The sequence below is a fragment of the Triticum aestivum genome, chromosome 6A (genome assembly GCF_018294505.1).
Source record: "Triticum aestivum cultivar Chinese Spring chromosome 6A, IWGSC CS RefSeq v2.1, whole genome shotgun sequence".
Taxonomy (NCBI): domain Eukaryota; kingdom Viridiplantae; phylum Streptophyta; class Magnoliopsida; order Poales; family Poaceae; genus Triticum; species Triticum aestivum.
Window position 1 is genome coordinate 10,809,713 of NC_057809.1, and position 27,317 is coordinate 10,837,029.

A 27,317-nucleotide genomic window follows, 5' to 3' on the forward strand; every position below is an offset into this window, starting at 1 on the left:
TTGTTCTTCTTCCTACCTGATCGATGGATACAGCAGCTAGCAAGGCCAGACGACGTATATATATGCAGACTACAGAGAGAGATTGGAGATCGATCCGGCGATAGAGCGACGATCGGACTCCAAGTCGGTCGTAAAGGAAGGCAAGAGCGGCAGCACCTTCCATTAATCATGACGATGGGGTTCCCGTACGTCCGTCTCCAAGTCGAGGATTGCTCCGGTGCACCCCCTAACTCAATTTCCTAGGGGTATTCTTGACCCTCGCCATCTATTTTTTTCTCCGGCCCGCCGCTGCCCATATCCAAGCCCCGTAGCCCATATCCAAGCCCCGTATAACCCGTATGACCCATACGTATGTATACGGTGACATCCCGAAAAAAAAGGATGACATGACCCCACGACCAGGTAGGACCTGCCGACGACCGATCCATCAATCACGCAGCTCCATCATTCACGCAGCTCCTCCATCATTCTGGTGAGGTTCTTTAGGAATATCGGCGGCGGCGATCTTATCGCCGGCGATCTCGTCCGAGAGCGCGTGCGGCACCGTCGTCAACCTCCAGCGCTCGCAGGTACCGCATCTCGTTTCCTCACGTTTGTCTCGCTCGCGGCAGCATCAAACGAACTGGCGCTGTTTTCGTCGTAGTGGTTAACCTAGCGGGGCGGGTAACCTAGCTTTCTGGCGGTCCAGGCCATCGCAGATCTTGTTCTGGTAGTGCTGTTCGTCGTGATATACACAGTGATCACGCGGGGTAAAGTGGGTTTCTTCTTTCTAGGGTTAACCTAGCGTCGGTTGCCATTGGTTGTGTGCACGACGGATCCGTTATTTGATGCGGCGGCTTAACTAGGTATCCGGCGATCCAAAGTAATCACGACTGGTGCCGTGGGCTAGGAATCCGGCGGCGCATGTTATCACGGGTAGCGCAGCTTCTCGCGATCCAAAGTGATCACGTACTGGATTCGTGGGACGTACCTTAACGCCGCTCGGTGTGGAGAGGGGGAGGATCCATGGCTGATCAGAGGTCGTTGGCGTCGGTTGTGTGCACGATCTGAACGCCCTCAGTTGGGGCGCTCTCCGGTTGGGGTAGTTTATTTAACATCCGTGATCGTGCGCTAGGTGTTGTATATGTCAGCATTGATAATGTTTGCACATGCGATGATACACATTAATTGTTGTAGGAAATGGCGGACGATGAGTTAACTGATATGACGTATGACATGGAGTTTGGAGAAGTGATGAAAGACTGGATAGAAGATTGGTCAGATGATGAAAATTCAGATCGTGGAGATAGGTCAGAGAATGGGAACGTATTGGAAGATCTTAATGTGAGTCGCATTATCATGTTGTAATTTTTTGGTGGCATCCGACAATATTATATTTTGAAAATTTATAGATGGATGAACATGATGATGGTCAGGAAAACAATGAGCATGATGATGGTGAGGAAAACAACTCGGAGATCTCGAATGAGGATTACATTAGTCAGGTATGGAAGTGGAATTTTTTGTTGGCATTCATGCAAGTTGAATAAATCCTGGAATATTATATTATAAGTACTTATGTATTTGTGTTATATTTTTCAGCTCATTTCCGAATGTCATAATGCGTACGACTATTACGGTGAATCCGACACGGAGACAGGCCTTGATGTCGAATCATTAGCTGCACCTGATTCTGGGGAGTCGCAATCGTCGGTCATCATGAGTGAGGTATGTATGTAATGAATGTTGTATGGAAGTAATGTTATACCATAGAAAACTGTTTTCATGGCTATGTTATGATTGTGTAGGTGACAGAAGTTGAGGGGAAAAAGAATGTCCAAGATACTGCTAGTGCAGATGATAAGAGGGATATGTTCATGCAGATAATACAAAAGACTTTTACGTCTCATGATGCTGTGTATGATTTCTACAACAGCTATGCTAGAGAAAATGGTTTCAGCATTAGAAAGAATAAGGTCAGGTATACCAAAACCAAGTCACGTCATATGCGTTATAGGCGGTATGTTTGTTCCAGACAAGGAAAACGTGATAGCAGGTTGCTAACCGAGGAAGGACACAGCCGTAGGCTCAGACCCGAGACACGCTGCCACTGCGAAGCGCACCTGAGCGTGAAGCTTGACCAAAAGCATGGGGTTTAGTATGTTGATAGTTTTGAGGACAAGCATAGCCATATCTTGGCAGGACCGGACGAGGTACCTTTTCTTTGGTCCCACAGAAAAATCAAAGAGTACCAGAGAGCTGAGATACTGTCCATGGGAGCTGCAGGGATTAGAATTCACGACATGATGGATTCGTTCATCAGCAAACATGTATGGTATGGCGGTGTTGGTTTTACCAGGCGTGAAATATACAACCTTTGTGCCAGGGAGAAGAGGAAGCTGCTTTCAAAAGGTGATGCTGCCACAGTCATAGGCATCATGGCCAGTAGGAAACAGAGGGATCCTAGCTTCTTTTTCGAGTACAAGCTAGACAAGAAAGGACATATGAATAGGATGTTCTGGTGTGACTCCCAGTCTCGTCATGACTATGAGGACTTCGGCGACGTGCTTGTATTTGACAGCACGTACAAGATGAACCGGTATGGTATGCCATTCATACCCTTTGTTGGTCTTAACCATCACCGGAAGACCACTGTTTTTGCTTGTGCCATAGTTTCGGACGAGACCGAAACGACATATGTTTGGCTGCTGGAGACTTTTTTGAGGTCCATGTGTCAAAAGATGCCGAAGAGTGTTATCACGGACGCCGACGCTGCGATGATCAAGGCAATTCGCCAAGTCTTGCCAGGCGTGTGGCACCGTATATGTACGTGGCATATAGAAAAAAATGAAGATTCACCTCAGTCACAAGTCCTTGAAGGAGTTCGGAACTCTTATGTACTACAGCACGTCCACGACCACGTTTGAGGAGAGATGGCACGCGTTTTCCAAAAGATGGCAGTCAGAAAAAACAGTAACATGGTTGAGATGGATGTATAAGAAGAGGAGACTGTGGGCCGCGGCTTATCTGACAGAGGGTTTTTGGCTTGGCATGAAAAGCAACCAGAGGAGTGAAAGTCTAAACTCATGCCTTCACCTCCACCTAGACGGTGAAATGACCCTGGTGGATATGATTTTGCACTATGAGAACGCCGTTGTACGTATCCGTGAGAATGAGGCACGAGATGATTGCACGGCCTCACAGAGTGTACCGGTGGTGTTTACTAGCTCAAGGGAACTTGAGATAGCTGCTTCTCACGTCTTCACTCCAGCAAACTTCTATATGTTGCAAGCTGATCTTAGGAAAATTGGCGGCATGGAGATTATAGAAATAAAGCTCGGAGACGGATCACAGCAGTACATCGTGGCCTGGAAGAATAAATGGAAGAGCCGTTTTTGGGTGGAGTACACTCCAGTAAATTCCGCAGAAACTATAAGGTGCAGCTGCAGTAGAATGATTCGAAAGGCTCTACCTTGCAAGCACATATTCCATGTACTGAAGTACTTGAATATATCTGAAATACCAAAGTGTTTAGTTCTTGTGCGGTTCACGAAAGACGCAAGGTTGGGACTGCCCGCGAGGCGCACAAGTGATCTGTTGGGATTTGGATGGACTGGAGCAGCTGAAAGAATGAAATATAGCCAGGTCAGTGTGTTGGCTTCAGAAGCTATGCATGCAGCATGCAAACACCCAGCTTTGTGGGATCAGTTACAGGAGAGTTTGAAGACCGTGATAGCTAAGAGCCATGAGTATGATCAGCTAAAAGAAAATTTGAGTAAGAAAACGGCTGATCGTAGTACTTGTGCAATTGAATATGTAGACGATGGTGAAGGCAACATAGTTGAAGTTCAAGATCCTATTAAAGTATCAGCGAAAGGTGCAACTAAGGTAGATGAGAACCGCCCTATGTCGAAAAATGGTAGGCCACTTTCGTACGACGAGATCAGAATCAGGTGCGGTGCATGCAAATTGCTAGGGCACACTAAACGCAACAAGAAATGCAAACTAAACCAGAAGTAAGTTTTGTACGCATTGTAGGTTATAATTGTTTTTAATTTGTCATTAATTAACTTATCCTGTTATCGTGTGCAAAAGCGTGGTGGGCGAAGAAGAGTAGAACAGTTGATAGAGTTATGTTAGGATGAATCCAGTGATCTAATAGTGAGGTGTTTACAATGTGTTACTGCATACATGATACATGATATATAATATTGCAAGAGGCCGGTACCTTGAGATAGTGCTTGTAGCATATATGGACTAAACAGGAGGCGGTCACTAGGGAATTTAATCATGGAAAATGGATAGCATTTTAGCCATTGTAATGATGTCATCTTTTGTGTTGTCCACTCAAATTATATTATATTAGAAAACTAGACGATACCCGGCATGTTGTTGCGGGAATATTTTGCAATATATTCATAGAGAAATGGTTACGTGTAACATGTACATGTTGTTGCGGGAATCTTTTGTTTGCATGTTGTAGTGGACCTTTCTTCATACATGTTGAATGACGAGGTGGCAAACTTGCATGTTAAGAGAAATAGGTTACTGGTGGCTAGTTGTTTAGATATAGAAGATGTAATTATGTGTGATAATAATTAATTTTTTTTCACTCCTTTGGTTCAGCACCATTTAGATATGGAAGATACCAGCTCACGTTGGTCTATAGTATAGACTTCGTACCAAAAACCCACCATTTTCACCTCATAAAGAAAAGAAAAACCCACCATTTTAGGGCTTGTAGTGTAACTCGGGCCGCTTGTCGCGATGACGTGGAGGGGGGTGACGGATGCTGTTAGACAGCGCGACACACGGCCGCTCCCGTTGCCGAGTGCATTTAACAATTTTTATTTTGATTACAGCCCGTTTAAATGGGCCGCGCTGGCCACCTGGTCGGGGCGGTTCTTCCCTCGCGATCTCCACGCACGTTCTATCTATCCACTGCGACCGCCGCCGCCGCCGCCACCGATCCACGTCTTGCCGCCGGTCACGTTACACCATGGTTTCGTGGAGCGACGAGTCGAGCTCTTCTTCGGATGGCGAATCCGTGACTAGCCTGCAGGTACGCTCCTACTATATAATCTCCAGATAGTGCTAGGCTTAGGGTTAGGGTTCTTCATTTCCGGTATTTAACGCAGGGCGTTGATTTGTGCATTATCTCTGTTGTTTCGTTTAGCTTCCTACGACTATCCCGTGCTATGAATGGAGTGGCATTGCTCACGATCTGCCTTCTCGTTGTCTGCATCGAGAACCTTCCGTCAGGCTAGTTGCTTTTGATTCCTTGGACACTGGCAGACGTTTTCTTGCATGTGGTCAGAAGGTATGTTGTTCCGTACTGTAAATATATGTTTACATTACCTCATGCTCGACTTACTTCGCGGTAATCCATTGATCTGCCAAAAATTGCATACACTTTCAATTAATTTGTGCATTTAGAAATTACGTATTTATGTTGTCTTTTTCATGGTCTAATATTTGTTTTAGCATATAATAGCATATACTTGTATTTAATTGGGGCCTAATAGCATCTACTTGTATTTATGTTTTGTATATCATTGCATGCTACATTTTGTGTTTATATGATTGAGACCATATTTTTAGTGCATTGCATGTAATTGTATTGCATTTGAGCATATATGATTGAGACCATATTTTTTCATACTGTAGGAAGAAGTGAAATGTAACTATGTGGAATGGGTAGACCCGGAGTGGTCAGTGGCTACGAAGTTCTGCCTGAGAGAACTGTGGAGCATGTATGACGAGAAGTTGAGACAGAATAATAAGAATGCTGAAGACAAATGCATGTTAATTGGAGAAAAGAGGAGGACGGAGGAAGAGCTGAGATTTTTCAAAATGGACTTTGCTAAACTGGTGGGCGGTAAGGAGGATGCTCTCACGTAGTTGGGCAATGCAAGATTGTCACTTAGCGATCTCATTTTTTCCGGTTTTAGATTTTAAGAATAGGAGATAGATAGTCTGTCTATTCTTGTGCAATAAAGGAAAGCTCGACTATGCCATAGAAAGTGTTGTTGTTATACTGTCTGTACTTGATCCACAAAACACATAAAAGAGCTCATTGCCTCCTTGAGTTAACGGTTTGTATTCAGCAAGTTCATGTTCTGTTTATGAAGCAAGTGACTTGTGATGACTATTGGATGTCGTTCAATTGCTTTTCAACCATGCCCATCATCTTTTTGTGCTATGATGAAGCAGGTTGAGGATATTGTCCATGCAATGATATAGGCTTGCTTGCAGGAACCCATGGCAGGTACTTCATAATCTAGAGACATTGTACTTTCTCCTTTTTCATGTTCAGTCACAAACATATGTTCCATTCTCACATGAAAAATAGAACCTGCAGCTACCAAAACAAACTGTGAGCTGCATTAGTTTCAGTCACACCACTGAATTCATTGGTGCTCTCACTTCCTTTTTGTGAAAAAATGCGGTCTGGTGAATTGTTGATTAGTTCACATGGCCTAAACATGTTAGTACAGAACTAAATATCTGTAAAAGAACAGGGCCGGTATCTGAAAAAACTTCCTCCAATGTTATAAAGGAGGCCAACTTTTATTCTGGGGCAGGTACAGAAACTGAGGTGGCGTGTCGATTCTTTTATCGTGCTCAAATTTGTTGCTATGACCTGGCAGCAGTGTTCTTCTTTCAGGCAACGGCTCAAAAGTTCATGTTGTTGAATGTTGTTTAAAATTATATATCACGTTAAAGCAGTCAAAATGTTGCAGAATGCAGTGTACGCTTTTAGAGCATTTATGTTCTATTGGTGTTTGGGTTTATATATTTACTGAATAAATAAAAAAATATGTCTGGTTGATGCAAATAGTTCCTTTTTTCCTGTTGTGCACCTCCAAAGTGTTAGCTTTGAATTGTAGGCTTATCTCACCATGTTTATTATACAGGGAGGTGACCGGTAGCTGATAGCACAATCTGATCTTCTCAAGAACCGTACTTCGTTCAGCTGCAAGACAAGGCAAATTGCTTTAGGTTATCACGTCCTATAATATCAAATAAACACCCTATTAGTTTACAGGATCACATAATTTTAGGTTTTTAATGCGGTTCATGATGAAACAGCTAGAGCTTATCAGCATAATTTTTTGATATATACTATTACCTAACTGACATGGTATTTCAGCATAATGCGGTTATTATGTCAGTTATTTCCGAACGGAGGGAGTATCACTTATACTAATACTGATTTTAGGTGACCGCTTATCATCCTCTGTATATCACTGATGCTACATGCCACAACAAGTTTTTAGTTTTCCTTTCTAGAGATAGTTGTGCTTAGAATCAGGATATTGTCACCAGATATGCACTCCATTTACCCTTTTAAAGAGAAAGGAGCAGGCATATTTGATAGCCGGAGGCTCCTTGACAACATCCCATTTCAAAATATCGATACAGTTATTATGTTCTTGCAATGAAATGCCTACTATTCTGATTGTTACCCGAAGTTTGTGACCGTTTTCCCAGGTTTTGGCCTTGCTGCACATTTGCGTCCCTTGTCAAATGCCACTAGATTTATGACGGTTCAGGGTTGTCTCGTGCCTTAGCACGATCAACAAGGTATTTGGACCTCCAGGCTGGACAGAGGTGCCGATCATGACCAACCCGCAGAGCCAAATGTGTCTGATAAGCATCGATAATCTGCGTAAAATAATAGAACACTTTATTTTCATAGGTGACACCTAGATTATGCACTTAAATAGCAGGACATGGTAATAGATCTTACGTCATCCGCCAGCCATGTATGCTCAAGTACCGGTCGTATACTCTCCACAGTCACAGAGGTGGCACGTTCATTGTAGTAAACTCTTTTATTCATATTCTTCTCAGACCGAGCAGCTGCCTCCACAAACGTAATAGCAGCATCAATGAGTTCCGGTGTGAGATCGTCCTTAGCAGAGCCTTCCACGTCATTGTTACTAAACAGAGTTGCATGATAAATTACGAACGTCACGAACGGTGAGTACATGAAATGGTAGTAAATTAAGCACTAAGATAGATACTAACGGTACCTCTAGTTGTGGTAGTGTTGCCGGATGGCTTAGTACCACGAGCGCTTCGCTTGCTGGGCTTGTCAAGTTTAAAGGGGGATTCAAATTTCTTGGGACAGTCCGTCGGCGCTTCCCGGATATAACATCGTCTTCTTTTGCGGTTGCTGCAGACTTTTTACCCTTGCTCTTACCCACCATCCTGTCGATAGAACTTGCAGAAATGTCAATGTCGGACGATTCTGCTCGAGGAGAATTACCTACAATCCAAGGGTTCTCCGGTGTTGCGCCGCACTCCGTTGTCTTGTCAACATTTAACTTGGCAGGTGTTTTCTGGTTAACAAAGAAATAATGTGATAGGTTCAGTTAATGAAAATGAAGATGCATAATTGAGATAAATGAAGACAAATAAATGAAAACATACTACCTCATCATTGTTGTTCTTGTTGACAACAGGCTCGTCATGCTGTGTCAAATCAATCACCGGCTCTAGACCGTCAGAGTCATCCTTGTACACGAATTCTTTTTTCTGGCGGACCATTCTCAAAGGAATCCACTTCTAGGTCCGCCGGAAGCCGCAGCAGCCGCTGGCTTGTACATCACACCATTTTGATTCAACTTCTCTAACAATCTATGCATTACATAAAAAATATTAATTAATGTCGGCATGGTTTTGCAACTTCAAAAATGTTGTAAACATATAATTAAGGGTGTGTCACCTCAGCTACTTGTTCTGGTATTTCCTTCATTTGGCTGCGTATGTAATCCATACACCACTTCATGATGAGGTTCATCATCTCGTCCGTGTTTGAGGCTAACTTGGACTTCTTTGCTGCACCAACGGCGGGCTTCATTTTTGGCTTTTCTGGTTCGGGTACTTCGCGCTCTTGCGCCCTATACTCCTTGGTTATGTTGTCTTCAATCTGCAGGTGAAATACAAGTATATGTGATCAATAAAAATATTAATACAACTAATTATGTTATATAAAAGATTTAAGAAGTACCCAATGTAATGAATTACCTTGATGTTACCACGGCCACGTCCGTGGTCATAATCAAACTTGTCTCTCCTTGAGGCTGCAGCTTCAGTCCAATTTCTCATTAGAGGTTCCAATGACAAGCTAGGATTGAATGCGCATTCACCTTCCAGAGGCTGAACCTTCTCCCAGTACAGGTACTGCATGAATATGAAAAATTACAGTTAGTACTATACAGTAGTTAAATTAGCAATCATAATTTTTTGCAATGATACAAGTCTGAAAGGTGTACCTGCAGGAGAGCTAAGTTCCCTCTCGGCCATTGGCGGAGGTGTTTGCCTTTCCTCACGTTGCGAAGGCAGTCCAGCAGAACCCGGAGGGTGAATGCATTCCAATTAATCTTGGATATACGCTTCACATCCTCCACCAATGCGTAATATTGCTTTGGTACAGTCTTGCTCGACATGGGAGCAAGAACTGTTCCAAGCAACACGAGGACAACTCTCCGAAGGAAATCGTCGTCGGCAGATTTATTTTTTGTGATGTCCACAATCAGATCGTCGATGACTATGTTACCTGTGGTCTTGCTCAGGAATTGAGGCGGCACTCGATCTTTAACATCCTCACCTTCCTCATCGAGAATACCTTCTGCCAATAGTCCGTGGTTCTCCAAGGCCAAGATGCACTCAACATCCACGGGACCGAGAGACACTTCGCCAACCAAGTCTTGTGCAATGAATCTGCCCTTGCTAGGATCAAAAATCTCAACCATGTACCGGATCAGCAGTGTACGCATCTTCAACGAAGGTATCTGAAGCATGCTACGGAGTGGTGTTTTGGTAGGCAGTCCAGCAGAACCCAGAGGGTGAATGCATTCCAATTAATCTTGGATATACGCTTCACATCCTCCACCAATGCGTAATATTGCTTTGGTACAGTGTTGCTCGACATGGGAGCAAGAATTGTTCCAAGCAACACGAGGACAACTCTCCGAAGGAAATCATCGTCGGCAGATTTACTTTTTGTGATGTCCACAATCAGATCGTCGATGACTATGTTACCTGTGGTCTTGCTCAGGAATTGAGGCGGCACTCGATCTTTAACATCCTCACCTTCCTCATCGAGAATACCTTCTGCCGACAGTCCGTGGTTCTCCAAGGCCAAGATGCACTCAACATCCACGGGACCGAGAGACACTTCGCCAACCAAGTCTTGTACAATGAATCTGCCCTTGCTAGGATCAAAAATCTCAACCATGTACCGGATCAACAGTGTACGCATCTTCAACGAAGGTATCTGAAGCATGCTACGGAGTGGTGTTTCGGCAAGTGCGGCCCGTTGACCGGAAGATAGACCGGCAATAAGTTTGCACCATTTTCCAACGGTGCAAACAATTTCTCCGTTCAGTTCATCCATCCTGTTGAAAAAACATACATGGTTACAATACCATAAATTATGTAATCAACTTTTTTCCTAACATATTGTTGCATAAAACATAATAATGGAATACACTATCCCACATTATATAGAAAACTATAGAACATAATTTATTCATACTGAAACATTCAGCAGAGACACGTGCAACACATAAAATGACAGTTTAACAAGTACTTATTTAACCAATTAGTTTCATAATCAAAAGTAACATTATTTATCTAATCATTTATTTTCATATGTTACTGTACAATTAGATATAAGAATCGGTGACAGTGCCTAATTAACAGTAAATCGAAAAGAAAAAAACGAAATTATGCATACTGGAACATGCATCAAACAAACGTGCAACACATACAATATTAGTGGGCGTCTCATAGTTGAAACATGGATGTCTTAGGGCATTGCTATAACTTAAAGTGACTATGCTATAACTAACACTGATTTAAAATTATTGTTTATTCATCAATCCAACCTACAAGTGAAAGACAACAAACAACATGCAGAAACTAATTTGCAATCATAGTGCTATCTAATCTAATACACACACAAACAAATCTAGTGTCATAGGCTTTTCTAATCTAATACACGCACAAACAAAAAACATCTACTCCAACAGATGTAATGCGAAGATTATGCGCTAATTAATCTTAGTCTTATCGAATCTAACACACACACAAAGAAAAGCATCATGGATGCAGTACGGTTGCCAACATACTGGATCGGTCGATGAAGATGGAAGTTGCCAGCGTTGTAACGTGGACGCAGTTCGTCCATGACGGCCAGCACGCGCTGACGATCTGGATGTTCTCGACGATCTTGGTGGAGTTGGGCCGATGCTAGGGCGCAGCTGTCGTCGACTCGGCGGTAGGAGCCGTCGTAGACGACATGAAAGACGATGCCGAGACTATATAGGAGGAGGAGGATCTCCTAGGTCGTCGTAACCACCAGGGAAAGTACGTCCGTGATCTTTGCTTTCCTTGGTTGAGGAGAGGCAGTACGTGCTCCTAAATTAAAGGGATAGGCTTCCCACGCTCGAGTTTTTTTGTAGATTCCGATCCGGGAATTGTGTAACAAATCGCAGGTGCTCCTCTCTTTGAGCGACGAGGGGCTCGTTTCATGTACTTTTTTTCTTTTCTTTTTCATATTACAAAATTTTGATATCAAATAATTATTTCAAGTCAACCAAATGGCCCTAATTTTTTTTCACACAATGGGATGACCATGGACATCATGCATGCCAATTCTCATCGATTTCCGACACTCGATGCATTTACTAGGATTTTGCCGGCGAAAAGAACCCGAAACGCTGCCCGGACGTGACGCAACATTCGTTCGGTGTCAGGAATGGCTCACATGTTGCATGGGGGCCTACATTGGGCATCCTCACATGGTGCCAAAGTTTGGTCTCATTTCATGCAGGCCAGCACATACCACATGTGCAATCACCATCATTCGGGTCTGCCGGAGGGGGATCCCGAAGGACGTTGTTTTTCTGGACTCAACCAAATGGCCCTAATTTTTTTTCACACAATGGGATGACCATGGACATCATGCATGCCAATTCTCATCGATTTCCGACACTCGATGCATTTACTAGGATTTTGCCGGCGAAAAGAACCCGCAACGCTGCCCGGACGTGACGCAACGTTCGTTCGGTGTCAGGAATGGCTCACATGTTGCATGGGGGCCTACATTGGGCATCCTCACATGGTGCCAAAGTTTGATGTCATTTCATGCAGGCCAGCACATACCACATGTGCAATCACCATCATTCGGGTCTGCCGGAGGGGGAGCCCGAAGGACGTTGTTTTTCTGGACTCGACCAAATGGCCCTAAATTTTTTTCACACAATGGGATGACCATGGACATCATGCATGCTAATTCTCATCGATTTCCGACACTCGATGCATTTACTAGGATTTTGCCGGCGAAAAGAACCCGAAACACTGCCCGGACGTGACGCAACGCTCGTTTGGTGTCAGGAATGGCTCACATGTTGCATGGGGGCCTACATTGGGCATCCTCACATGGTGCCAAAGTTTGGTCTCATTTCATGCAGGCCAGCTCATACCACATGTGCAATCACCATCATTCGGGTCTGCCGGAGGGGGAGCCCGAAGGACGTTGTTTTTCTGGACTCAACCAAATGGAATTTTGGAAATAGAATGGAAATTATATTTAAGAAGTGAAATAGAAGACAACATACATTCATGGAATTTTGATTTTTACAACTATAATAAGAAATAAAATACAAAACATATAATTCAATTTTAAAACTCTAAGAAGAAATAACAAAGAAAAAGTATATTTGATATACCTTTTTTGAAATAGAAAACAGAAAAGATATATTATAATAAAGATGAAACATATTATATTGCATTTTTTGAATTTTAATAGTGCGAGAATAACTGAAGGAGTAAAAATATATTAGATTTTAAATTATTGTATAGATAAAAAGAAAATAAATATTTAAATGAATAAGTGAAATATAAGACATTAATTTTTCATACACATTGAATAAGTGAAATATAACACATTGAAGCAACTCGGTTTTAAATGTGGTAATAATCTGCGCGCGGGTGAGGCTGGCCTGCGACAGCCCACCCGAATTAGGCCCAAGCGAGCGTCGTGCCGGGCACATCCCAGCGGTGCTGGGAGTTTAGTCCCACCTCGCCAAGCGAGGGGAGTTTGCACCGGTTTATATACCAGGCTGAGCTTCCCCTTTCGAGTTCCTTTCTAAAGCGGGCAGCACATGCCTAACCCCGTCCGTCCTTGCCCAGTGGGGCCTACTAGCTGCCTATTATCACAATCTGGCGGGCCTGCATCATGGCCCAATAAATGATTGGGTTGCTAGTCGTATGCTGGCCGTTGAATTGTGTAGTATGCAGCTAGTAGGCGGGCTTTTTTTGGGTCATATTTCACTTTTTGCATTTGTCACCATTATTTTTTGTTCTTAAAATCACCTCATAAAAGAATATAACACAACAATTTTTCGCACATTCATGAATTTTCTAACTGTCAGAACAAGTAATACAGAAAAATATATATGTGATTTAATATTTTTTCAAAGATAAAACTAAAATTTTAAATTAAATATAAATTTTACAAAATAATTATAATATTTGGACCAAACATTTCCACCATGTGAGGATACCCAAAGTAATTTTTTTAAATTTGTATACAAAAATTGGGTGATTTGGAGGTGGTGGAAAAAATCACGTATGTTCAAAAACTGGCTGCGATGATTTTTTCGACCACCTTCAAATCACCTCTATTTTGGCACACATGATCTCTTGCACAAACAAATCTAGTTTTCCAAGGTTTTATATTTTTTGAATTTTTTATTAATTTATAATGCCCTCTAGACTGACTGGTCAAACCATCGGTCTATACCTCAAGGGGGCATTGTAAAGTATTAATTTTCCAAATTTTCTTTCATAGCCATGTTTGGCACATGTGGGTCACCATGTACAACAAAAATTGGGTGATTTGGAGGTGGTGGAAAAAATCACGTATGTTCAAAAACTGGCTTAAGTTAGACCAAATGGCCCCTCCGGAATGCGATGATTTTTTCGACCACCTCCAAATCACCTCTATTTTGGCACACATGATCTCTTGCACAAACAAAGCTAGTTTTCCAAGGTTTTGTATTTTTTTGAATTTTTTATTAATTTGTAATGCCCTCTAGACTGACTGGTCAAACCATCGGTCTATACCTCAAGGGGGCATTGTAAAGTATTAATTTTGCAAATTTTCTTTCATAGCCATGTTTGGCACATGTGGGTCACCATGTACAACAAAATGTGGGTGATTTGGAGGTGGTGGAAAAAATCACGTATGTTCAAAACCTGGCTTAAGTTAGACCAAATGGCCCCTCCGGAGTGCGATGATTTTTGCACACACCATCTTCCATTTCATGAAAAAATCACATATAATCAACTTCCATTTCATGAAAAAACTCCTTCATGTTACAAATAATCATTACACCTTTATTCAAATATTGTTTTTTGCACACACACACCATCTTTAACTACTTTTTTATTAGTATTTGATGAAATGAAGGAATATGTGTTCAGTTATTGGAATATTTGATCATATATATGGTGGAGTATTTGCTATTTTTGCCTACTCAAATGAAGGAAAGATGTCATATGTGTCGACGAACAATTTCCACTTACTTCAATAAAAAACATTAATTTACTTAACGCAAAGTTTTACATTTGGTCCGATTTGCTTATGGGCAGAGCATGTTGCACATGGCCACAGCATGGGAATTTATTGCACCATTGCCACAGCATGTTCCACATGGCCGCAGCATGGGAAGTGTTTACAGCATGCCTGATCAGTGAAGCAACACTGATGCGGCATGTCTGATCATTGCAGCAACTAAATTCAAGCAAATCATACATCTAAGGAACCATAATGGCAAATTTAAGGGACACAAATATAGATAGCAATATATAGTACTGCCATAGATAGCAGCATCCACACATCACACTTGCTGATGCAGACCACTAGCATATTAGATATGTTTGGACCGCACATCACAATACTGCACTTAGATAAAGTTCATACTAAATTACCACTACAAGTTTCCACCATCAGAATACCACACAAAGTTCACCAAAAGGACTGAGCCTTCCTACATCATACGACAACGAGGGTCTAGGGCAACTACATGTCAGGGTTTCTCAGGACCTTGTGGAGGGCAGAATGCCGAGCCCTGATCTTGTAGTCATGACTGCTGATGGATGTAGCCCGACAATGCTCCATCAGATGCTCCAGCAACCCAGACCTGGGCTTGGGCCTGCTGCAGTAGGGGCACCGGTACTTGTTAGACCTCCAGTTGTAGTACCTAGCAGATCCTTGGGCCCTGATCTTCAGCACCTCCTTCTCTTCAAACGACTCGACGTTCCCCTCGACCACATCATCTGCAGATTGATACTGCACACATTAATGACTGACATTAATACATTATGCATTCAAATACTACAAACATCTAACACTAAGTCAATGCACAAATAACATTTCAGCTAGGCCTTACCTCGTACGGCTCATCCTCATCACTGTCATAAGGGTAGTAGCCAGATGAGTCCCACTTCCTCTTCTTGCCAACAAGATCCTCCTTCTGCTATATTGTCAACCAAGCAAGTCATTTACAAGGAATTGAATTGCAGTTCAAATAATGTCATTACAAACAAGTTGATTTTGCATAATGATGGAAAGCTCCTAACTATATTTCATACACTATATATGAAGCTATATACATACTAAACAATTGGCTTATGAAAATACAAGTTCATTCATATGGACATACAATTTCGGTTTCTGCTTTTGAACATGCATATGAAGGTATAAATGAATATCATTCCTCTCTTATTAAAACATGATATAGCAGTTTTTGACAGACAATGCAAATAGGACCTTTATATATAACTTCACAAACATGTCAGGTTTTCATTTCATTTGTAAATCTTAATAATATTTAGTTCAGAGCAGTTCTCAATGATTACTCATAAGTCAGAATAAGTGAAATGGTGAAGCCTAACTCCTACATCTAATTAAAATACCCTAACTCTAGCATCTAATTAAAAAAAAACTAACTCCTAGATCCACTGGAACATTGAATCACAAAATTTACTTACATATATCATTGGATATAAATGAATCCACTACAAATAACACTAACTCATACATCTAATTAAAATATCATAACTCTTACTTCTACTGCATCATTCAGTCACACCATTTAATTACATTTATCTCTACCTATATATGAATCCAATACAGAAGAAACCTAACTAAACATCTAATTAAGAAACATTAACTAGTACATTTACTACACATTCAATCACAGAATCTATATAACTGTCTATAAATGAATAATACAATAAACCTTAACTAATCAACTAATTTAAAAACCATAACTACTACATCTACTGGATGATTCAATCATAGGTCCAACATATAACTGGCTATAAATGAATCCAATACAAGAAAACCCTAACTAAACATCTAATTAAAAAACCCTAACTACTACATCTACTGGATGATTCATATGACATTCATGCATGGAGTTATGCAACAACAATTTAATATGAGAGTTGGTCATCTGGCGTAGTTGCATGTCTAGCAAACCTACTTATGGTTCACTTTATAAGTACAGGAATCCTACAGATCAAAAATAAACCTACCTACAATTTGAGTTTATGGATAATGAAGTGAAGCTCCTAACTATTTTGAAATTGTGCACTAGTTAAACATACTGTGTTCATTTCAACAATTAATTGATAGACTTCAAATGAACGAAGTAGGATTTTAACCTCATTTGTACAATATCAACTTTAATAGATACACTGGGTGGCGGCTCAGCCCCTGCCGTGGCCCACTGAGGGAATATGCAAAACAAATCTAACAACATATACAACACATAACAAAATCTGAGCACATGAGGCAATCCAGATTCCAATATAAAAAACCTAACTCTCATTATGATCTCTCTAGCATTCAACCACGAATCAACTACAAAAAACCCTAACTCTCAAATGGGGTTCCCCATTCAATCAAAAAACCCTAACAAGCAGAAGGGGTGCCGCATTCAATCACAGATCTACAATAAAAAAACCTATCTACTAAATCTTCTGCTTATCAACTACAACTATGAGAGGAGGGGAACGAGAAGCATTGCCACATCCACCACCTGCTTGTCGCTCGCCTCCGCACCTGCATCCAGTGCGCCGCCAGACGCCGTCACCACCAGGTCCGGCACGACGGAGTCCGAGCCCACCACCCCCTGCTCCACCAGATCCACCGCCGCAGCGACCGATCCAACGACTACGGGTGCAGCATCTCCCGCACCGCCGACGGCGGCCACTTCTTGGACGGCATCTGCCGCGGTGTTCGCGGCCTCGACCGTAACTCCGTGCGCAGCGGCGGCAGCGCCACCACCTTGCACCATCGAAGCCTAAGAGAACCCACCGGAGAGAGGGAGGCGGTGGGGTTGAGCGAGTAGGTGCGGTGGCGGGGCGATGGAGAAGAGGGGGAGACGATGCGGCAAGGAGAGAGGGAGTGAGCTGATTTGGGGGGAAATGGTGGGGGCGATGCAGCCGGTGGTGGTTCCCCTCCCTCTTTATAGGATGTGACGTTTTTGGAAGTTTTTGTGTGCCCTGTGGCCGCGTGGCTAGCCCACGACCGCCACACGTGACGAGGGAAAACGATACGCCCACGCCCACGACCGCCGCACGTGACAAGGGAAAACGATACGCCCACGCCCACGACCGCCGCACGTGACAAGGGAAAACGATACGCCCACGTACAATACATGTATACCCTTAGTGTACAAAAGTACTCAGGCCGGTGCGGGCTTGTACAGGGCTGTACCCGCGCTCTCCGCGGGCATAAAAAGACAATCGTGCCCCTTTTCACGAATTGTTTTTGACAAATCTCAGCCGTCCTTGTGTTTCCCCCCCTCGCGTTCAGCCTAGGGGGGGAGCACCGGAGCAGATACGCTCCAAGTCGGATTATAGCAACTAGCAAGGCAAGAGAGGCAGCACCTTCTATTCATAATTTATCAACGACGATGGGGTTCCGGTACGTTTCCGAGTTGGGAAACGTTAAACACCGGCTGACCGGCTGAAGCCAGCGCCGGTCTCCTCGCGTAGTGGGCTCAAAGCAGGTGGCCCACACACCGCTTTGCGTTGCCCTTATCCCATCTAGGGGACGCTCTCCTCCACTTATTTTTTTCAACCCAAACACAATCTATCTTCCTCTTTCTCTGTGCTTCCTTCAAATAACACAAATCCATGGCAGAATAAATCACGCACAGCTTGCAGCTCCGGCGAGAGCAGCATCTGCTGGTCGCGGACACGCGCAGCTCGCGCTCTGCCCCAGTAGCACGCCGCGTGCAGCTCTGGCGAGGGCAGCATCTACTCGCCGTGGCCTTCCCCCGCAGATGGCTTGCTGCAGACGAAGATCTGCGCGCCCCGCTCCGCTCGCAGGAGAGGGCAACCACCAACAGAAGATGATGCAACCTCAGCTTGGCAGAGCTACAAGCATAGGCTCGCGGAGCTGCAACCAGCCACACAAATGCTGGAACTGGCGATGGCCGTGCTGCGACGACTTCGGCGGCGATCCAGCTTTGCTGGAACCAGCTACTTTTTTTGCTGGAACCATCATTAATTTTTGCTACCACCCACCCGCCCAAATTTTTGCTAGCAGGCGATTTTTGCTGCAACCGATGAACCATTTTGCTACCACCATTTTGATTTTTTGTTACTACCGGTGTTTGTCAATTTTTGCTACATCCATCTTCTGTTTTTCCTGTCTTTTTTGCTACAACCATATTTTGATTTTGCTGGAACTGAAGACATTTTTTGCTACATCCACCCACGGCAGTGTTGCTCAACAGCGGCAATAGCTGTTATTTTGCTACAACCGCCTCGGATTTTTGCTACTACCGGAGATGCCATTTGCTACCACCGGAGTTTTTGCTATTACTAGTCTTCCTGGAAGCATTAGGAGTTTTTGCTACCACCCTTTGTTTTTGCTAGAACCATCCTAAAAATTTGCTACCAGCGTCTTTTGATTTTGCTGGAACCGGCATTTTTCGCTTCGGTGTCGGCGGTGAAGTCAGGTGGTGTTTTGGTTCGCCGGCTGTGGTGAGGCTGCAAGCGCGGGCGACGAGCAGGGGCAGCGGTGGTCCAAGCGAGAGCAGCGCAGGCCAGCATGCGGGATCCCGCTAGCGGCGGCGGTGCTTGCTTTTTTCTCCTCTATTTCCCGTGGGGGAGGATGACGATAGAAGATGCGGGGCTGATCTGACGGTTACGCGGGTCCAGATCGAGCGGCTCTGGATTGACCGGCCGAAACGTTCCGCCGGTGCGCCGGCGCAGAGTACTGCCCTTCCGAGTTGGATTATAGCAAGCTAGCTAGGGAATAGGGAGGCGTGAGCTTCAAAAATCCACCTCCTAACATTTGATAAATCATAGGCCTTGGTACACCTCTTATCTAGCCATTCATTCCTGCATCACGATTCGTGCAAGCACTTTTGTCATTTTTGTTTCTTTCAAATAAAACAATGTATGAACTTCAAACTTTGCAGCACAATAAACATTCTAACTAAAATGCGGCGGATAGGTAGGATTGTCAGTGAAGTAGTCTTGCATCAACATCATGTTCCCGAGATAGCGGTTGTGAGGGATGCAAAGACGGCCAACGGTCAATCCTCACCGTCTCTTGCGGTTTCGATCCTCGGCCTCCTTCATGGCTATGACCACCACCACCATCTGCTGCCAATGGCGCTCGAGCATCGATTCCATGTCCGAGTCGTCGGACGAGGACGAATCCTTGAGCAAAAATTGCTTGCGAAGGCTCAAATTCATCTACAGAAAACCACATCCAATCTCGCATCAATGAAATTTCACCTGCGGTAGAGCTACAAGAGGCAGAAAAGGGGCTCACCGGGGGCGGCTCGGCGAATCCAGGGCGGGCGGCGACTCGGCGGCGGTCGATCCGTGGCAGTGGTGACCCGAGGGCGGCTCGGCTCAACGGATCCGGGGAGTCGATGAGTGGACCCGGGTGTAGTGCGGCCCGGCGACTCGATTCGGCTGGCAGAAATGGCTGGAATCACAAGGCGCGGGCCAGCGGTGACGGTGACAGGCGGCTGTGGGAGGGGATGTGGGGAGCACGCACATTGAAATGTCCTCCCACCCCTGCCAACCGCTTTCGCGGGAGTAGGGCACCGACGTGGCGGGGGGAACCTGTGTATTCGCGGGTCGGAGTGGGGAATTTACCGCACCCCTCAAAAAAAAATTTAAGGGTCACTTTTTTTTGGTCCAAAACCGTAAACCGGCAGTTATTTTGCTGGTCGGGACAATATAAGGGGTCTGTTAGAGATGTTCTAAGGACACTTGCCCGACTGGGAAACTGAGGCCGACTGTAGGCACTAGCAGCTCATGAGACACCTCTTGTTTGACTTACCTTCCCGGGCAGTAATCTTCATGGGCATGGGTCTTAGGTTGGCCTTTCGTAGCTATGGGCCTACCCGTAGGTGTTCCCCCATCAATTATGAAGCCTAAAGTCTGGAGTTAGGGTCTACTAGAGACTACTGCGCGCTACGCCTCGCCATTCTTCACTTGTGGAAATGGTCTTTTCTTTCTACAGCTGGTTGTTTTGTTTTGGTTTTATCTTCGTTGTCATGGGTTTTAATTACATCCTGTTGGTGTCTTTTTATTTGTATGTCGTGCTAGGGTGCTGCTAGGGACAATATTTGTCCTGAGAGGAGAGTAGAGTTGTTCGGTGTGTGGTTGTGCCATTATATATTATGACCTTCGTGTAAGCCGGTGGTCGTTGTGTGAGCGCCCTTGGAAGCTCATATTACATGTTGAAACCATGAAATTGCCACTATAATGTTCGCATGGGCCGGCCCATGAAGCTAGCGCTTGCTCACCTCGGCTCGCTCTCTGACTATCATTTTAATTTTTATAAAGTTCATAAAGTGAAAAGAAGTTCACGGATTTTAAAAGAACTCAGATTTTTAAAATCTTGCAAATTAAAAAACTTTATTTTTGAGAATTTCAAAAATATTCACAAATTTGAAAGAAAGTTTACAAACTTTAAAAAATGTTAGTGAACTTTAAAAATATTCATGGATTTAAAAACTGTTCATATTTAAAAAATATATACATTAATTTTAGTAAATTTTAATGAATTGAAATATATAAAAATGAAAATAAAAAATCAAAAAGAGAAGAAAGCTGAAAAAAACAGGAACCATCAACTAATGACACACACACACACTCTGACATGCAGATCCCAAAAGACCCCACAGCCCTTGACACACCAAGCGACTCAAAATCTAGGGAGCTCAGAAATTATAAAAATATTCATGGATTTCGAAAAAATCACAAATTTGATTCAAAGTTCATAAACTTGAACTTTAAAAATATTCACGGATTTTAAAATATTCATATTTTTTAATGTTCACAATTTTTAATAAATTTTCATGAACTAAAACATAGAATGAAAAGTCTACATATAAAATAGAAGAAAACCAAACAATAAAAACAATAAAAAGAAGAAAAAACAGGAACCCTCAACCAACTACACACACTATTACATGTGGAGCCCAAACGACCCCAGAGCCCTCGAACCCAGAGCATTTGTTTCTACTCACCCCTGCACCCTGCCCCTCTTGAATCCTCTCCTCTTGCTCCACAACCATTGTCGACTTGCAAGCCAGGCAATCACCGACGTGCTCACTACAAAATGTGTGCTTCTGTGACGAAAATCCTCATGACTGAACAGAAAAAGCCCCCTAAGATTATTTCCCGTGATGGAAAACAGTCATGAGCTGATTTTCTCCCGGGGCAGCGCCCTCGGCAACTTTGGTGACGCTCTGGCCTGATTTTGGGCGACGCATTTGGCCGCCATTAGGCATGTGCATATTCGATGATGATTTTTTGTGTCACGGAAAATGTACGGCGAGTTAGAAAATGGATTAAGAAAATGACACGGTGGGGTTCACAACGTACTACCTGGTCTTCCCGCCATGGACGAAAACATATTAGAATCAAAAGAAATTAGGGGCTATGAGTTGAAATGCTCGTATCAAAATAAATTGATTTTGATGCACGGTGGAGCCGTTTCTAAATGCTATTTTCTAAGTCTAGATACCGTTTTAGCAGGGGATCCGTAACTTCTAAAAATCTGAAAGAACAATATGGCACTTCAAAAAATTGGAGTACAAGCTTGCGCCAAAAAGGTGGTTCTAGGGGAGCTACCATGTGCCCACACACCTCTTATACATGCCCCAAGATCTAAGCGTGTTGGCATGACATGTGGACCCCCCCCCCCTCCCCCCTCTCCTAGGTGGGCTTCTAGTCGGAAAACGTATGCAACATTTTAATTTAATTTTTCCGATCAGCAGAAAATGCATGTTTCCGATAAACCAAAAACAATAGAAAACAACAACTATCACTATGGTACTTAATTAATAGGTTAGTATGACTGAACAGAAAAAACTGTCTATAAATTACATGAATATAGCATGCAAGATACAAAAACTATAGGTACGTTTAGTATGTATCTCACCCCCCCCCCCCTATAGTGTGTAGTGTGGAGTTCTTGTTGACTCGATAAATCAACCTTTAGTCTTCTCCTTCTCTGCCCATGAGTGATTTTCATAAATGTGCTACACATTGTGAAGAACTCATGCACCTGGTTAGATCAGTAATCATGTTCTCATTAACATCAAAATCAACTTGGGGACATATATGTCCTTCCGGTTGTGTGTTAAATTTTGTTATCTAATTATGTAACAAGGTAATTGTATGGGCAGGCTTGCATAATATGTTTGAATGTGTTAACGAGTATGAGCAACAAACCACTTGATCAGCGAGCAATGATAGTCAACCCTGGATATATAGAACCTCATTCAATTCACATATAAGGAAATTGGCTATTAGTCACCCAACATGCATGATCAATTGGTTTTTCATTATGGGATAATTTAGATACATTACTCATTAGTACTTTCTTAATTTGGTTACAAAAGAATGGATGGTCGACGGGGTGGTCTATATTTGGAATAAAAATCCAACTTTGGATAAAATTAAACTGAAAAATTAATTTTGCAATATATTGCTAAATAGGAATATCCTAGTACTATGCGCCTATAGGGAGAAACCTTCCATATTTTTTATCGCTCAATCGAAGAGAAATTTTGTATTGATTGACAAAATCTATGATCTTAGGAAAGTAAATCTTAAAGTTTTAAATGGACACCAAATTTACAGCTGGGCATAATTAAGACCTGCCTCCAAGTTAGCCAAATCCTCCATTGGCATGGTTCTAGCCTCCTCATCGTCACAGACCTCCACTATAAATCTACCCTGCCTCCCTTGCTTTCAACTCACCCAAACTAGCAATTTTCCTTCCTTTGCAGATTTTTTTCCTCAGTCAACAATGGCTCGCAAGAAGGTGGCTCTCCGGTACATCCGTAATGACTCGGCGCGGCAAAACACCTTGAAGAAACGCAGCAAGAACCTGATGAAGAAGGCCGGTGAGGTGGCCACCTTGTGCAACGCCAAGGCCTGCGTGCTGGTGTATGGCGAGGGCGGAACGGTGCCGGAGGTGTTCCCATCCCATGCTGAGGCGGTGGCTATCCTGAATAGGTTTAAGAGCATGCCAGAGGTGGCGCGGCTAAAGAAGACGATGGACCAGGAAAGTGTCCTTACTCAGCGCGTCGCAAAGCTCCGAGACCAGGTCCAGAAGACTAGGTGCGAGCGCCAAGACCGTGAGACCAAGTTTCTCCTGCATGACGCCATGGTCAGCGGCCGCCTCCCTGGAAACATCGAGGAGCTCACAACCATGGGTTGGAAGTTGGAGTTAATGCTCAAGAGCCTAGGCAAACGCATCGCAAAAATGAGCAGGTAGCCGCAAGTCTACCGAGCGCAGGCACCATACATCACCGACAACATGGACATGGGGCCTCCAGCCAAGTATCGGGTGCCGCCGCAGCAGCAGGAGGCTTGGCTTGAGACAGTGAGGTCCGAAGGGGACCTTGGCACCCAGATCTACAATGGCCATAGTACTGGTGGCCATGATGGCACCAACTTCGGCTTCTTTCCTAGTCATATGAATATGTAAGCAGGGAGAGGATCTCTACATGTAGGGCATGCCCATCTACATGTGCCTCGTCTCCTTTTATTTAGTTTTGCCATGCTAATAAGACTCATGCATGGATGGCATCATGAATAAGATGAGACATTCGGTCTTAGTCTTTCTCTTTGAGCAAAGGAATTTTTTGTTGTTGTTGAAATTGTTATTGTGGATCTCTTCCATGCTCTATTTTTTTATCAGTTGGTTGAAACTTTTAGGTTGTAACTTGGTCTTTATGTCAACATGTTTTGTCAAGCATACTTTTTTCTAACTAGTAATAATGGTCGTGCAATGCACGTTTATATTAGGTAGGATATTAGTTTCACGTTATATTAGATAAGATATATCTGTTGCACGTTGATATTTGGTAAGATATCAAATACTTTTTCGCGGGAATGGTAGGATATTAATTACATGGCTGATTTCAAGGGATAGCATTGAGTCAAAACGTGTTTATAACCAATGGCAGTAGTGGGTAATTAGAATGTTAAACGTGTTTGGTGCTCAACATTGGAGCAATTTGAACCGCTAGATAACATGATTTGACGGTGGAGATGGTTTGGATCTGCCCATTTGGGTCTTTTTATATTGGTATAGAAGATGGTTTGGATCTACCCATTTGGGTGTTTTTATATTGGTATAGATATAGATAAAATGAGTTTTTATTGACTCTAGCATTGCATGAGCAATCCAACCATAAGAGTTAATCCCACTTTCTGCATAGCAGGATGCACACCGCCTATAAAAATCCTTAACATTCTAGAAAAAAGAGAGAACATATATTGTGTGACAAAAAAAGCGAGTGCCTTGAGGCGTCGGGCGTACTCCGAGACCGTCAGGTCGCCCTGCTTGAGGTTGCGAAACTGGCGGGTGAGATGCAGGTATTGGGCCCCCTGGTTGGCCTGGAAATAGTGTTGGATGCAAGTCCAGGCGGTGTAGGCGTCGTCGGCGCCACCCATGATGAGCTCGAGGAGGGGTCGGCCAGCATGAAGAGAATCCAGAGGAGAAGACGATGGTCGATGGCGAGCCAGGAGGGATCGGGTTTGGCAGGGGGCTGGTGTAAAACGTGGTCGTGGACACGGTGTTGAAGAAGAACGTAGTTGACGAACGTGTGCCACTTGATGTAGTTGTTCTGGGAGGGATCTAGTTTGGAGGTGTTGCGGTTGGAGATGTGGTCTTGATGGAAATTGAGGAGGTAGGGATTAGCAGGGGAACGACCATGGTCGAGAGAGCTGAAGTGGCAGCGGGAGTGGAGGTGGAACCGTGGAAAGAGGAGCAGAGGAGCCAGGAGGAGGAGAGGACTGGGCGGCGGCGGCATGGTGGCGTCAGGAGCAGGGAGGTCACCGAAAATGTCCTCAAAGGCCATGGAAAACTGATACCAAGTTGAAGAGTGGGGAGGCTCAATATGCTGTTGTTGTATTGATTCAGAGAGAGTGTTAGAGCATCTCCAATAGATGGTCCAAATGTAAAAGTAACTAACTTTTGGACCGTCTGAGGCCAAAAACACAGCTCCAAGAGACAGTCCATATGTAAAAAAAATTGGACCGTGGCCTCCTCATGATGCAAAATACAACACCTCGCAGTGCAAATTTACATCACGAGGTGCATCTGGTCCAAAACCAGCCCCCGCCCGCGAACGCCCAACCGCCAGTTCCTTTCCTTTCCCGCCTTCCCGCCTGCGACCTCCCACCCGTCCGCCGCCGCTCGGCCGCCTCCACACCCCGCCGCAGCCCCGCCGCACGCCGCCCGCATCAGATCCGGCCCTGCCCCGCCGCTGTTTCCACGCCGCCCCGTCGCCCGTCCACCGTCACTCCGGCCGCGGCGCCACGCACGCCGCCGCCCCGTGCGCCCCGCCCCGTGCTACCTCTTGAGCACTGCGTTGGTTTTCCCCGAAGAGGAAGGGATGATGCGGTAAAGTAGCGTAAGTATTTCCCTCAGTTTTTGAGAACCAAGGTATTAATCCAGTAGGAGGCTACGTGCGAGTCCCTCGCACCTACACAAAACAAATAAATCCTCGCAACCGACGCAAATAGGGGTTGTCAGTCCCTATAAGGCCACTTACGAGAGTGAGATCTTATAGATATGATAAGATAATATTTTTGGTATTTTTATGATAAAGATGCAAAGTAAAATAAAGGCAAAGAAAATAACTAAGTAGTAGGAGATTAATATGATAGAGATAGACCCGGGGGCCATAGGTTTCACTTGTGGCTCCGTATCTGATCGTTTGGGGGTACGTGGATATATATAGGACGAAGGAGTACGTCGGTGGAGCAACAGGGGGCCCACGAGGGTGAGGGCGCGCCTAGGGTAGGCAGGCGCGCCCCCTACCTCGTGGCCTCCTCTTTTCTCTCTTGACGTAGGGTCCAAGTCTCCCGGGTCCTGTTCGTTGAGAAAATCACGTTCCCGAAGGTTTCATTCCGTTTGGACTCCGTTTGATATTCCTTTTCTTTGAAACCCTAAAATAGGCAAAAAAACAACAATTCTGGGCCGGGCCTCCGTTAATAGGTTAGTCCCGAAAATAATATAAAAGTGGATAATAAAGCCCAATAATGTCCAAAATAGTAGATAATATAGCATGGAGCAATCAAAAATTATAGATACGCTGGAGACGTATCAAGCATCCCCAAGCTTAATTCCTGCTCGTCCTCGAGTAGGTAAATGATAAAAATAGAATTTTTGATGTGGAGTGCTACTTGGCATAATTTTAATGTAATTCTTCTTAATTGTGGTATGAATATTCAGATCCGAAAGATTCAAGACAAAAGTTCATATTGACATAAAAATGATAATACTTCAAGCATACTAACTAAGCAATTATGTCTTCTCAAAATAACATGGCCAAAGAAAGTTCATCCCTACAAAATCATATAGTTTAGTCATGTTTCATTTTCGTCACACAAGAATGCTCTCATCATGCACAACCCCGATGACAAGCCAAGCAATTGTTTCATACTTTAGTAATCTCAAACACATAAACCTTCATGCAATACATGAGCGCGAGCCATGGATATAGCACTATGGGTGGAATATAATATAATGATGGGGTTATGTGGAGAAGACAAAAAGGGAGAAAGTCTCACATCAACGAGGCTAATCAATAGGCTAGGGAGATGCCCACCAATTGATGTTAATGCAAGGAGTAGGGATTGCCATGCAATGGATGCACTAGAGCTATAAATGTATGAAAGCTCAACAAAAGAAACTAGTGGGTGTGCATCCAACTTGCTTGCTCACGAAGACCTAGGGCACT

The 27,317-nt window shown here is 43.8% G+C and overlaps 1 pseudogene; it reads left to right on the forward strand.

Annotated features, from left to right (window-relative positions):
• Window positions 1-23,368: 23,368 nt before the first annotated feature.
• LOC123131582 (agamous-like MADS-box protein AGL80) lies at window positions 23,369-24,052 on the forward strand (annotated as a pseudogene).
• Window positions 24,053-27,317: the final 3,265 nt, after the last annotated feature.